Raw genomic sequence first — 13,511 nt, 5'->3', positions numbered from 1 at the left:
CGGGGGGGGGGGGCGTGCTGCTGCAGGGGGCGACCCCGGGCGCCCCCACCGGCACCGCTCCCGGTCCCGGCCCCGCTGCTCTCACCCCCGCGTTTTCCGGCCCCCGCGGCCCCGGCCCGGGATCTTCGCCCGCCCCCGCCCCGCCCCCACACTGCGGCGCCACCGCCACCGCCGCCGCCGCCCCGGCTCCCACGGCCCGCGGCGGGGGCAGGGAGGAGCCAGGCACGACGTGCCCCCCCCTGCGCCGCCCGGCCCTCCGCGGGGAGGTGTGCCCCCCAAGTGGCACTCTCCCCACCTCCGCCGCCCCTCCCAGATCCGCTGGCACCCCGCACCCCCAGCCACAGGTGGCCGGAGGAAGATCGCTACGCAGCGCTCCCCGGCCCGGCCCCCCGATCACCCCTCGGCCCGCCCCCGGGGGCCTCCCGGGTCCCCCGCCCCGCCGGGCCGAGGAGGGCCGGGAGCCGGGGGGAGGGGCGGGGGGCCGGGTCGTGCCAGGCTGCCATTTTCTGCCGCCGCCGCGGAGCCTGCGCGGGGCCCGGCCCCCGCCCCCCTCCCCCGCTCCCTGCTCCCTGCGGGCCGCGGCGGGGGCCGATTATTCCGGGTCGGGGTCCGCGCCCTCCAGCGCCCCGGCCGCAGGCCCCAGGCGGGGCCCCGGGGCGGGGGCAGGGCCCGGAAGGCGGGGGCGGCCAGGCCGGGGCCCCTGCTGCAGCGCCGAGCCGGGCACCGCGGCTAAGGCCGGCGGTGGAGGGGGCCCCCCGCGGCATTGTATAGACTTGAACTTGAGCCCGGAGCCGGGCGGGGGCGGGGAGGGGGCTCCGCGCCGGGAGCGGGCGGGACGGGAGGGGGCGCCTGCCGAGCCCGCGGGGACATAAACAAACCCTGAAATCCCCCGCGCCGCCCGGGCCAGCCCGGCCCGCCGGCCCTGCCCGCAGCCCCGGCCCCGCGAGCGCCCGGCGCCGAGTTGCAGGGGTCCAGGAGCGTGCCCCGAGCCGGGCACTGCCCGCCGCCGTGCCCCCCGCCCGCCTCCCCTCCTCCCCGCCCGCCTCCGGGCCGGCCTGCCGGGCCGCCAGTAGCGGCGCTCATTACCGTGTGGCCGGTCGGGTCGGGCCGGCCCGGCTGCGCGCCCTAGTGCCGCGGCGCCGCGTCCCGGCTCGTCCTCTGCTCTCGCCGCCGCCGCCGCCCGCGCGCCCTCCCTCCCTCCCTCCCGGCCCGCCTGCCTGCCTCGCTCGCTCGCTCCCTCCCTCCGCTCGCTGTCGCGCTCCCTCTCTCCGCCTCCTCCGCCGGGTCCCCCTCCCCCCCCTTCCCTCCGCCTCCCTCCTTCCCTCCCTCCGGCCGCCCGCGGGCCCAGGCCTCCGCCCGCTGCTCGCCCCCCGCGGCCGCGCTGGCCCCGGCCCCGGCGCTGCGGAGCCGGCCCGGGAGGCAGCGGCGACTGGGGGGCCCCGGGGCGCCGCGGCGGGAGCGGCCTGGGCGCGCGGCCGGTCCTAGCGCCCTCGGCCCGACTTCCCGGCCTCTGCGGCCCCGCCGGGGGTCCCCGCACGCTGCGAGACGGAGGGCCGGACTCGGCAGCGCCCCGACCCTGCGCTGGGCCTGGGCGCCCCGCCTCGGCCGCGCTCCCGGCCACTCCGCCGGGGGCTTCGCTGCAGCCCTCCCCTCGCGGGGCGCCCCGCTACCTGGCGCTGCCTGTGCGCTGGGTCCCCGCATCCAGCACTGGCCGCAGGGACAGCGGCCCCTCCTCTCCCCGGGCCGGTGTCAAGTGCCTCCCCCCGGCAGCCCGCGGAGCCCCCGGCGGCCTTCGCCCTGCAGTTCTCCCGACCTCCACCAGAGCCCACTGCACTCTGCCTGCCTCAGCACTGGGGCCGGGGACAGCAGCGCCGGCCCATCCGCGCCGCAACCCCCACCCCACCCGCCACCCCTGCCAGGTGCCGCCGCCGAGCGGAGGCCAGCCCACTCCACAGGGCCGAGGTCGGGGCGCCAGGCCCATCCAGGATGTCCTGAAGGTTCGAGCGTCTCTATAGGGTGACCCCCCCCCCTTGAAGGGAGTGAGCTCTCCATACCTTGAGGTGTCCAAGTAGAGTGTCCTCAGTTGGGCAGCGGAAGACTGAAAGATTTCGTGGGGTGGGAGGCCGAATTAAATGACAATGAAGATCCCTTTCAGCTCTAAGATTCTGTGCACACCTACACTCCACCCTCACGCTTACTCACCCCTTTGCGTGGGGGTTGTTCTCATTTCCCATAGAGTTCTCGGGGCTCTAGGTCTCTGACTTGGGGCATCTCCATCTACTTCCACCAGCACAGCCACCCTCTGCTCATCACTCTCCTCCAGCTGCCACCTCTAGGACTTGGTGCTGGGCCCTCTGACCTCCAGCCCAGCTCCCCACTTCTGTCTATACCTCCATCAGCCATCTCCCACTGTGCAGCCCCATTCCACCTAGCGCTTCAGCTACATGACAGTGCCCTGAACTCCCTGCCCAGGGACATGGTGTGCTCCCTTCCCCAGGCCCCTGACATCCCACCTGTAGTCAGGGGCTACTGAAGTTGGGCACCCTGGCCCTCACTGCTGAAGCCAGTCCTACTTTTCCCTTCTCCCCACTGGCTTCACCCCTTCTAGGGTCTCAGGAACAGAGTTACCTAACTCTTTGGGACACGGAGCTGACCTTTCATCCCAGAGAGGTTTTCCTTTAGGAAGCTCTTTAATGCTTCCAGGTCCTTCAATCTGCCCCACTCCCCAAGCCTCAAGGTTGGAGACCACTCCCCACATAACTGTCCTGGCCTTTTTCAGTGTCACCCTCACTCAAGGGGTCACCCTATGCCACTGATGATAGGCACTGCTCTCCGTCGTCTCCACCTGGCCAGTTCTGAAGATTGATGAGTTCCTTCCATGAGGACAGGGACCATGTCTGTCGTCTCTGTAGCCCAGCACTTGGCATATGGTCAGTTCTCCGTAAACCTTGGTGGAATGAATATGTGCACTGCAGGCTCCTTACCACTTTGCTTTCCACATCAAGATGGGCATCCGCGAACACTCTAAAGTTTGGCTAAGGGGGAGACCATGTTTAGAAAGATGGCTGCCATACCTCTCCCTTCCTCAAGGGCTTATATAACACGGCCCCCGAATAGCAGCGACCTTACTGAGCATCTCCTGTGTGCCAGACACCAGACTTGGCGCTTTCCCTTGGTCCTCACCAGCCCTGTGCAGTAGTTTGTATTATCTTCATTCTGCAGAGGAAGAAGCTGAGGTGAGGCTTAGTCAAAGCCACATGTGGGAAGCGGCAGAGCGGGGACTCAAACCCTGATTCATGTGACTCTGGAATCATTCTGGTTACTTCAGAACATTATAGTTACTCTTAAGCTGCAATTCTCAGAGTCAAAATGGGCAAACATAGGTTTTTATTCAGTAGAACTGTTTATGATGAAATCATTGGGAGCCTGTGGTGTGTGACCTTGGATGTTTGTGTTGCTGGGGTCAAGAGGCCCAAGGTGACCATATTAGGGGGTTTGTGTCCAGTAAGAAGCAACCGTGTGGCCACAGGGTTGGTTCTAGAGCCTGGCTCTCACGTCTTTGGCACGAGGAGGACCCTCCAGGCAGTCCCGGGAAGAGGCATATCAGTGCTGGCTAACCCTATGGGGCCCTCCTCACCCCATATCACACTGGGTCCAGCTCAGGTTGATTTAATCTTTAGGCTCCTACCCCCTCACTTGTGTCTGCCCTGCTGTGGCCTGACCAGAATCCTGGTTGACCCTAGATAATCTGGGGAGAGGGGCCATATCAGGCAGGATAGATGAAGTTGTCCTGCAATGACTAACAACCCCAAGTCTCGGTGACTTAAAACCACAAAGGTTCTCTGGAAAGCAGTACGGTGGTTCCTCACAAAAATTAAATGTAGAATTACCATGTGATCCAGCAATTCCACTTCTGGGTATATACCCAAAAGAATTGAAAGTAGAGACTCAAATAGATATTTGTTAACCAGAGTTCATAGCAGCATTATTCGCTATAGCCAAAAGGTGGAGACAACCCAGATGTTTATCAGTTAATGAATGGATAAATAAAATGTGATGTGTATATACAGTAGAATATTATTCAGCCTTAAAAAAGAAGAAAATTCTGACACATGTTACAACACAGATGAACCTTGAAGACATTGTTAAGTGAAATAAGTCAGACACAGAAAGACAAATATTGTATGATTCCACTTATACAAGGGACCTAGAATAGTCAAAATCATAGAGACAAAGTAGAATGGTGGTTTCCAGGGCCTGGGGGGAGAGAAGAATGGGGAGTTAGTGTTTAATGGGTACAGAGTTTCAGTTTTGGAAGATAAAAAAGTTCTGGAGATGTGGTGATGGTTGCAAAATAATGTGAATGTACTAAATGCTCTGAACTATACGCTTAAAAATGGTTAAAATGGTAAATTTTGTGTTGTATCTATTTTACCACAATAAAAAAATTAGAGCATAGTACAGCTGTAAATTAGATGTAGTAAATATATTATAAAAATACATAGTTCCTTTTCTTGCTCCTGTTACGTGTAAGTGGCAGGTCTCATTGAGAGGGGCAGAGCTCATTGAATATTCAGGGACCCTGGCTAACAGAGGAGCCACCATCTCAAGGAGAGCACTGGAGGATATCATGTTGACAATAGCCATTTGTCACTCATTGGCCAGAACCAGTCATACAGTTCCACTCAACTACAGGGAACCAGGAAGTAAATGCTACCATCGACATGAAAGTGGGGAGAAGCAGATGTATTTAGCAGCCAGCACCAATGACTACCACAGGGGCCCTTCCAACCCCCTCACAGAAAACATGTTCCTCTAACATTCTCCACCCAGGGACGCCATGGGAAGACTCAGTTCCCACACTCTTGACTCAGATAAGAGAAGCAGTGGTGGCCCACCCTTGGCTCCAACACCCTGCTAGATCTTATGTCCTCTCCATCGGTCTGCTTCTAAAACCGTTCCACCAGCCTTTGCCACGCCTCCTCCCTGACTTCCAGACCTGGCTCACCGACCACCCTGCTCAGTGGTTTCAACCCCCTAGTGACTCACCACTCAGGTCATCTTAATATCCACTGCATGCCACACGCACCAGGAGAGCTACATCCTGGACCACTGTCCATGTAGGTTCTTCATCTGTAACAAATGGTGAAACTTCCACCTACCCTTCAGGTAGGATTATTAGAGTCATGCCTCCCTCAGTTGCAAGTGACAGAATCTCAGCCTAAAACCAGCTTAAACAAACAAAGGGATTCAGCAGTTTAAAGCATTGCCACTGTGTTGGCATTTTCCCTCCCACTGTAAGCAAATTCCACACAGCCTTGTGTGGAGGCTTGGATTCACCTTCTCCCACCTTAGAATCCCAGTGGAAGAATATCATTTTCCTTTCCTTCAGGAAGCCCCCTAATCTTTCCAGGACATGAGGATCCACAATCCTTAACAACACCCCACACACACAACCCTGAGCCTCAAGGTTTGAGACACGTAATTGTCCTGTTTGGTTTTTCCTTGTTACCCTTACTCGAGGGGCCGTCCCTAGCATAAAAGTCCTGAGGATTACTTCAGTTGTTCTGGCTTTGGTCACAAGCCCATTTTGAATCAGGTTCCACAGAGAGTGGGATAGTGTGGATGACATGCCTACCCCAGTAAGTGGGTGCAGGAGGTGGCATTGGGCCTGACAGATCCAGCCAGCAACCCAGGGAGTAGGAGCAGGCTTATTCCCCAAAGCCAGGGGTGCTGGGCAAACACGTTACACTCCACCCGATGGCCGTCCAGCCTCCAAGTGTACCTTCTTTTCCCCATGTATGCACTTTCAAAAATGCTGTTGCTACTTGATAGAAGTGGAAGTTGCATGACGTCATGGATGTACTAAATGCCACTGAATATACGTTTTAAAATGATTGATTTAATGGTATGTGAATTTCACCTCAATACAAAAGATATATTTTTAGGGGCCGGCCCTGTGGCTTGGTGGTTAAGTGTGTGCGCTGCGATGCTGGCGGCCCGGGTTCGGATCCCAGATGCGCATCGAGGCACCACTTCTCTGTCCATCCTGAGGCCGAGTTCCACATACAGCAACTAGAAGGGTGTGCAGCTATGGCATACAACTATCTACTGGGGCTTTGGGGGCAAAAAATAAAATAAATAAAATCTTAAAAAAAAAAAAAAAAAGATATATTTTTAAATGCTCCTGCTAAAATAAAGAACCCACGCCATCTACAACTAAAAATGCACTTACTCTCCTTCCCAAAGGAAGATAATCCAAATCATGACTAGCTCTAAAATTAAGACCTCCAAGTAATGTGCATTCTTCTCCATGAGGTCTAGATGTGGCTTCTTATTACCTGTAACCAGGGGCTAAATTATAAATGTAACCACCCCAAAACACTAAATGTATGATGGTGGAGAGAAAATAGATTATCCACCATGAAGACCGACTTTGGAAGAGAGAAGGGAAAGAGCATGCAGAGGTTGTCGGTCCTTGGCCTGCACCTCACCCTCTGGCGGGGCCGCCAGGCCTCAGCTCTCTGCATTGGAGCCAGATCCTGGTCTGGCTTCCCGGGAGAATCTCCCAGGTTCATTGTCCTCCATGGCTGTGCCTGAGGGCCTCGGGGAAGAAGTCCCCTTTGGAGAGGGCCAGCATCCTATTGGCATGGTCCTGGCTTCCTGGGGATTCCTTCAGAGGTTGAGCAACCACCAGGTCTGGGGATTGCAATGTCACTTCCTTAAAGCCCCAGCCAGTTGGCAGTCAGCTCATTTCCTGGAAACTCCAGGGACTAGTAACTAGCTCCCCAAAGACCCAAAGCTGCTGGGTGGACTACTCTGCATGCCCACCATGAAAGTTGTGAGCATTAAAACAAAGAGTGGATATGAAAGTACCCATATGGGTAATTTGTAACACATAAAATGTCATAATCCTCATTCACAGAGAAAACCATAAAGACGCAAATTCATTCTATGTGGTTTTACGTGTGCTAGAACACAGTCTTTTTATTCAATTCTTTTTTTACCCTCTTATTGGATTTCCTGCAGCAGCTGTCCATAAACGTCCTCTCATTTCTAGACACTACTTGAGCCCCTTCCCCCAGGAGACACTTCAGCCTCTGCCTCTCACTCCAGCATGAGCCTCATCCTGTATATTTACAGATATAGGAATAAATGCAGATGTAAATGTGTGTGTGAGTATATACATACATATATTCTCTTTTTCTGTCTGTCGAGAGCACCTACAGGCTATGAAATCTCAATAGCAATGAGTACGCCTCATGTCCAGATCTTGGTATCTAAATACCATTGTCTATTAAAGGAAGTGGACCTTCTTGGTGAAATGACGGATTCCAGAGTTGCGCTGAGAAAAGAATAAGATGAGCTCAGAACTTGTCACTCTTAAGAGTAAGGAAGTGCTCAAAGAGTGATGGGACACAGAGGGGGCTCCCACTGGCAAAATATGGGAAAAGTTGAGCACCAAAATAAATAATGATGCCAGCAGATTATAACTCGCTGAATAAAACAGGAGTCCATGAGTCCACACTGCTAGACATAAATAGATGAATAAATTGCAAGTTTAGTGAGGAATGGTGTATTTACATAGCCTTAAAGTACTTCCCGACAAAATACTTCTAATTACAAAAGGGAAAAGCCTGGCACAAATCCCTTTAATCAAGTGATCAAAGTTAACATCATCAGTAATGGGCCAAATCAAAATGGTACTCCACCTAACAGGATGCGTCATTTCTGTGATATTCTCGTCCAAGATGCATCACCTGAATCTAATCTTGAGGAGACATCAGACAAACCCTGTCTTAGTCTGTTCAGGCCGCTATAACCAAGTACCATAGACTGGGTGGTTTATAAACAACAAACATTTATTTCTCACAGTTCTGGGGATTGGAAAGTTCAGGATCATGACGCCCGCAGAGTCAATGTTTGGTGAGGGTGTCCTGGTTCATAGACAGCTGTCTTTTTTCTGTGTCCTCACATGGTGGAAGGGACAAGCTCGCTCTCTGGGGACTCTTTTATACGGGCAATAATCACAAACACCTCCCCAAGGCCCCACCTCCTAATACCATCTAATACCTCCTAATACCCCTAATAGCTTGGGGGCTAGGTTTCAACATAGGAATTTTGAGAGGACACAAACATCAGACCATAGCAAACCCAAAATGTGGGATATTCTACAAAATAACGGCCTTGTATTTTTCTTTTTTTTTTTATAATTTTATTTATTTATTTTTTTTCCTCCCAAAGCCCCAGTAGATAGTTGTGTGTCATAGCTGCACATCCTTCTAGCTGCTGTATGTGGGACGTGGCCTCAGCATGGCCGGAGAAGCAGCGCATAGGTGCGCTCCCGGGATCCGAACCCAGGTTGCCAGCAGCGAAGCGCGCTCACTTAACCGCTAAGCCACCAGGCCGGCCCCACCTTGTATTTTTCAAAGTGTCAAGGTTATGAAAGTCAAGGAAAGATTGAGGAACCGTTCCAGATAAAAGGAAACGAAAGAAACATGACAACTGAGTGTGTGATTCTGGATCGGATCTTTTAACCTCCATTTAAAGGACATTATTGGAACAACTGGAGAAACTTAACAGGGTCTGAGGATTAGATGGTAGTGATGGATCAATGTTTCCTGATTTTGATGTTTGTACTGTGGTTATGAAAGAGAATGTCCTTATCTGTAAGAAATAAATACTATACTAAAGTTTTTGGGGGAGTGATTGGGCATCATGCTGACATTTATTCACAAATGGCTTAGAAAAAAATAAATCCTTTTATCTTATTGCATCTTTTCTGTAAGTTTGAGATATTGTTTTAAAATAAAAAGTTTAAAAAAATGATCCCAGGAGTTGTAGCATTTTGCCTTCCCACCAGGAATCTACATGAAAGAGTATGTTGCCTATGGAGTACGTTGTCAAACTCTTGGATTTTCGCCCATCTGATGGGTGAGCAGCGATCTCTCACTATACATTTGTTTTGCATTTCTCTCATTATGAAGAAATGGAGGGGCCAGCTCCGTGGCGCAAGTGGTTAAGTGCGTGTGCTCTGCTGCGGCAGCCCGGGATTTGCTGGTTCAGATCCCAGGTGCACACCGATGCACCGCTTGTCAAGCCATGCCGTGGTGGCGTCCCATATAAAGTGGAGGAAGATGGGCATGGATGTTAGCCCAGGGCCAGTCTTCCTCAGCAAAAAAAAAAAAAAAAAAAAAGAGGAGGATTGGCAGATGTTAGCTCAAGGCCGATCTTCCTCGGAAAAAAAAAGAAAAAAAGAAATGGAACATTTTTTCATATGTTTAAGGACTATTTGTGTTTATAAACTGAGAACTGTCAGTTTATCTTTTGATCGTTTTTCTACCAGGTTGTGGGTCTCTTTCTTCTTGATTTTTATGACCTCTTCATAAATTGAGGAGGTTATCCTTTTGACTGTGATATAAGCCATTATTTTTGTACTGTGTATTCTGTGACTAGCATTGTGCCAAGGAGCCTGGTGAGATGGTCTCTGCCCGTGACGAGTTTACGTGTAACACAATCCAGACCCACGTTAGCCGGTTAATTGTAAGCTAAATTGTGGAGCTCAAACAAGAAGGGATCTGGGCTGGAATGAAGGTGTCCCTGATGAGACGGGATCTGGGCGGGGGCTGGCGGGTGGTTGGGTTTGGTAGGCGAGGGCATTCTGGGCTTAGAGGGAAGGCATAGTGAGGGCGAGAACTTGATCTGCCTGTGGTCACTCCCCCTTAATCTTTCTCCCTCTGCCAGTGGCCCACGCCCTCAGACTCAGTTACTGGGCCTTAAAGGGCTTCCCTGACTCTGCTGCAGCCTCCCTTACCTAAGTTCTTCCCGCTTTTCACTGCTTCTCCAGAGGGCAGAGGAAAGGAGCCACTACCTACCTAACCAGATCTGATTTAATCTGCACCAGGCGGCCGTCTCAGGGTAGTAGGGGAACCATCCCATGGTCAACCCGGCCTTCTGTGAGGTATGCAACTCAGTGTCAAGATAAACAATTAGAAACCTGTGGTCATGTTACTGCTTTTCAGATAGGAAGATTTTAGCGGGTAAAAATAGTGGGTTTTTTTTCATTCATATTCTTTTTTAGGTGATGTACCTTCTAGGTTCTAAGTTGAGTTCCATGCAACTCAATAAAGGGGATGTCTTTTTTCAATTAAACTTTTTATTTTGAGATAATTTTAAAGTCTCATGCAGTTATAAGAACTACTACAGGGAAATCCCCTGTGCCCTTTACTAATTTCCCCCAATGACAACATCCCTCAAACCTTAAGTGTAATATCACAACCAGGATATTGACAGTGACGCTGTCAAGGTACAAAACATTTCCATCATTGCAGGATTCCTCATGTGGCCCTTTGACAGCCACAACCACTTCTCTCCTGCCCTCCCCCAACCCCGGGCAACTACAATCTGTTCTCCATTTCTACAGTTTTCTTTCTTTCTTTTTTTTTTTTGAGGAAGATTGGCCCTGAGCTAACATCTGTTGCCAATCTTCCCCTTTTTTCCTTTTTTCTCCCCAAAGCCCCCAATACATATGTATAGCCTAGTTGTAGGTCCTTCTAGTTCTTCTATATGGGACACTGCCTCAGCATGGCTTGATGAGGGATGAGTAGGTCCACTCCCAGGATCTGAACCAGCGAACCCCAGGCAGCTGAAGCAGAATGCTCCAACTTAACCACTATGCCACCAGGCCGGCCCCTCTACAGTTTTCTCATTTCAATAATGTTATATAAATGGAGTCATACAGTATATATAACCTCTTGGGATTGGCTTTTTTCACTCAACATAATTCTGTGGAGATTCATCCAGGTTGTCATGTGTATCAACAGTGTCTTCTTTTTTATTGCTGAGTAGTATTCCGTGGGACGGACATACCAGGTAAACCATACACCTGTTGAAGCACATCTGGCGTGCTTCCAGTTTTTAGCAGGTTAGGAAACTGAGGCCAGGGAGGTGAACCAACTTGCACTAGGGCACACAGGTAGAATATGGGAAAACTGGCATATGGCTTGAAACTCTGGTCTGTTTGCTAGAGTCACGTAATGCTATTGGTGGGAAACGTCAGGCAGGTTCAAGGGGAAATATGGAGACTTGAGAGTCATTGATTATCTGCCATCTTGAAAGTCGTGTTTAAGGAAGGCGAGTCTGAATTGGAGAGAGGCAGGGAGGAGATGTGTACTCAACTCTGGCAGCGGGTATGGGGCAAGCTATGAGCTGCCTTCCAAAGGGAACATCTATTGCTGACTGAAAACAGAGATGATGAGAAGGGACATATTAACTGATTTGGGTTGTTATAGTAACATCCAGATAAAATACATATTCAGGGGCGAGAGGAGAAGTGGAACTGAACACAGGTGAGCTGGTGGAATGGGAGAAACAATTAGAAGAATGTCGCCATAGATGCCATGCTCATTACTGAAGCCATGCGTGGCTGGGCTCTCTCTGGGGAGTGTGGGGACCAGAGATGCTGGGACGGACCACAGTCTGGGGGTGGGAAGAGATGATGGCAAAGGAGAGAGAAGGAGCCTCAGGGAGGCAAGGGGAGAGCCAGATGAGTGAATAAACGCCAAGGACAAAGGGACTTAGCATTGATGAGGCAACGGGGTCGAGGAGAAAGGAGTGTATTTGTTATGTATTGCTGCATAACAAATTAGCCCAAATCTTAGTGGCTTAAACCACAACATTTATTATCTTACATGTTTCTGCACGTCAGGAATCAGTGGGTGGCTTAGTGGGGGTCCTCTGGCTCAGGGTGTCTCACAGGCTGCAATCAAGGTGTCTAGCTACAGTCATCTCAAGGTCTGACTTTGAGGAAGGATCCATTTCCAGGCTCACTCACATGGGTGTTGACGAGGTTCAGTTCCTCGTGGGTTGTTGGACTGAGGGCTTCATTCAATGCTGGCTGTTGGCTGGAGGCTGCCCCAGTTCGTTGTCACATGGGCTTCTCCATAGGGTAGCTCACAAGATGGCAGCTGGCTTCATTAGAGTGACAAGAGGGAGGGAGTGAGAGGGTATGTGTGGGTAAGATGGAAGACAGTCTTTTATAAACAAATCTTAGAAGCTTTTGCCCTATTCTCTTCGGGAACAGCAAGTCACCAGGACCAGCCCACATTTCAAGGGGAGGGATTACACCAGGGTCTGAATACCAGGAAACCATTTTATTTTTTTTAATTTTTAAAAAAATTTTTTAAATTTTTTATTTATTTATTTATTTTTATTATTATTTTTTGTGTGTGAGGAAGATCAGCCCTGAGCTAACATCCATGCTAATCCTCCTCTTTTTTTGCTGAGCAAGGCCAGCTCTGAGCTAACATCTATTGCCAATCCTCCTTTTTTTTTCCTTCCCCAAAGCCCCAGTAGATAGTTGTATGTCATAGTTGCACATCCTTCTAGTTGCTGTATGTGGGACGTGGCCTCAGCATGGCCGGAGAAGCGGTGCGTTGGTGCGCGCCAGGGATCCGAACCCGGGCCGCCAGCAGCGGAGCGCGCGCACTTAACCGCTAAGCCACGGGGCCGGCCCCCAGGAAACCATTTTAGAAGCTGCCTACTACAGGGGGAAAGACAGGGTGGCTGGATTTGCCCTAAGACTCCCCCAGGTGGCCCCTGAGAGGACAGTGTCAGGAGAGGACAGGGGCAGAAGACAGGCAGAGGGAGACAAGTGGTGATGGCCGAATCCCAGCTGCCCCCAGCACGTCAGGGAGATACGGACAAACTAAGGGCCTCCACCACTCCTTATGTAGACAGAGCCCCCACCAGGTCCCAGAAGATCCCAGCTCAGCTCATCTGCCTGGGCCTGCTTCCTCCACCCACCCCTGCCCCCAGCAGAGTAGAGCCACACAAGCAGGCAGTGCCTGGCTCACCATCTCCATTTCACCAACTGGCACTGGCCATCGAGGCACAGGAACCCCTTCAGGGCAGGGGAAGACAGGAACCAATTCCATAGCCCTTTCCACACGCCAGGACTGGCACCCTCTCAGCTGCTGCAGCCAGCAGCGACCAGCCCCCTGTCCCATCTGGGGAGAGATCCCCCTTCCCCTGCTGGGCCTGTGTCCTTTCCCCTCTCCGGCTTGGGGCTGTCCAGCCCAGAGGCAATGGGTCCACTTGTGGGAGGGACACACAGAGAGACAGGGAGGTGATGGGCACCAGGGAGGCAGGAAATGGAATGAAGGGGAAATATCCTCAAGGACCGAGGCTGGGGCTGGACACAGAGTTTTTTGGGAGGTGCGTAGGAGAGAGTAGCAGGTACACATCTCAACCCACATGTCAGAGGTGCAAGAAATGTAACTATTTTTGGAAGTCCCCTCTGGAACAAGGGGCATGGGGTAGGCAGAATAATGGCCCCAAAGATGCCCACGTCCTAATCCCTGGAACCTGTGAATATGTTAGGTCACATGGTAAGGGGAATTAAGGTTGCTAATAGGCCGACCTGGCGATGGGGACACAACCTGGATTATCCTGGTGGGTCCAATGTAACCACAAGTGCCCTTAGAATTAGAGGAGGGAGGCAGAAGAGTCGG

At 52.2% G+C, this 13,511-nt stretch overlaps 1 protein-coding gene across 4 annotated transcripts in view; it reads right to left on the bottom strand.

The window, feature by feature from the left end:
- DNMT3A (DNA methyltransferase 3 alpha) overlaps positions 1-1,177 on the bottom strand; it is a 100,685-nt gene extending 99,508 nt beyond the window's left edge. Inside the window, exon 1 of one of the 4 annotated variants that reach the window (XM_087437051.1) lies at positions 1,087-1,177. The gene's annotated coding sequence lies outside the window, so the exon portion shown is untranslated. The remainder of the gene's footprint in view (positions 1-1,086) is intronic. The other 3 variants (XM_087437052.1, XM_087437053.1, XM_087437054.1) reach the window with 3 other exon arrangements.
- Between the last annotated feature and the right edge of the window lie 12,334 nt (positions 1,178-13,511).

The sequence above is a fragment of the Ceratotherium simum genome, chromosome 11 (genome assembly GCF_057802395.1).
Source record: "Ceratotherium simum simum isolate JZ-2026a chromosome 11, ASM5780239v1, whole genome shotgun sequence".
Lineage (NCBI taxonomy): Eukaryota > Metazoa > Chordata > Mammalia > Perissodactyla > Rhinocerotidae > Ceratotherium > Ceratotherium simum.
This window is presented reverse-complemented; position numbering and strand designations above follow the sequence as displayed.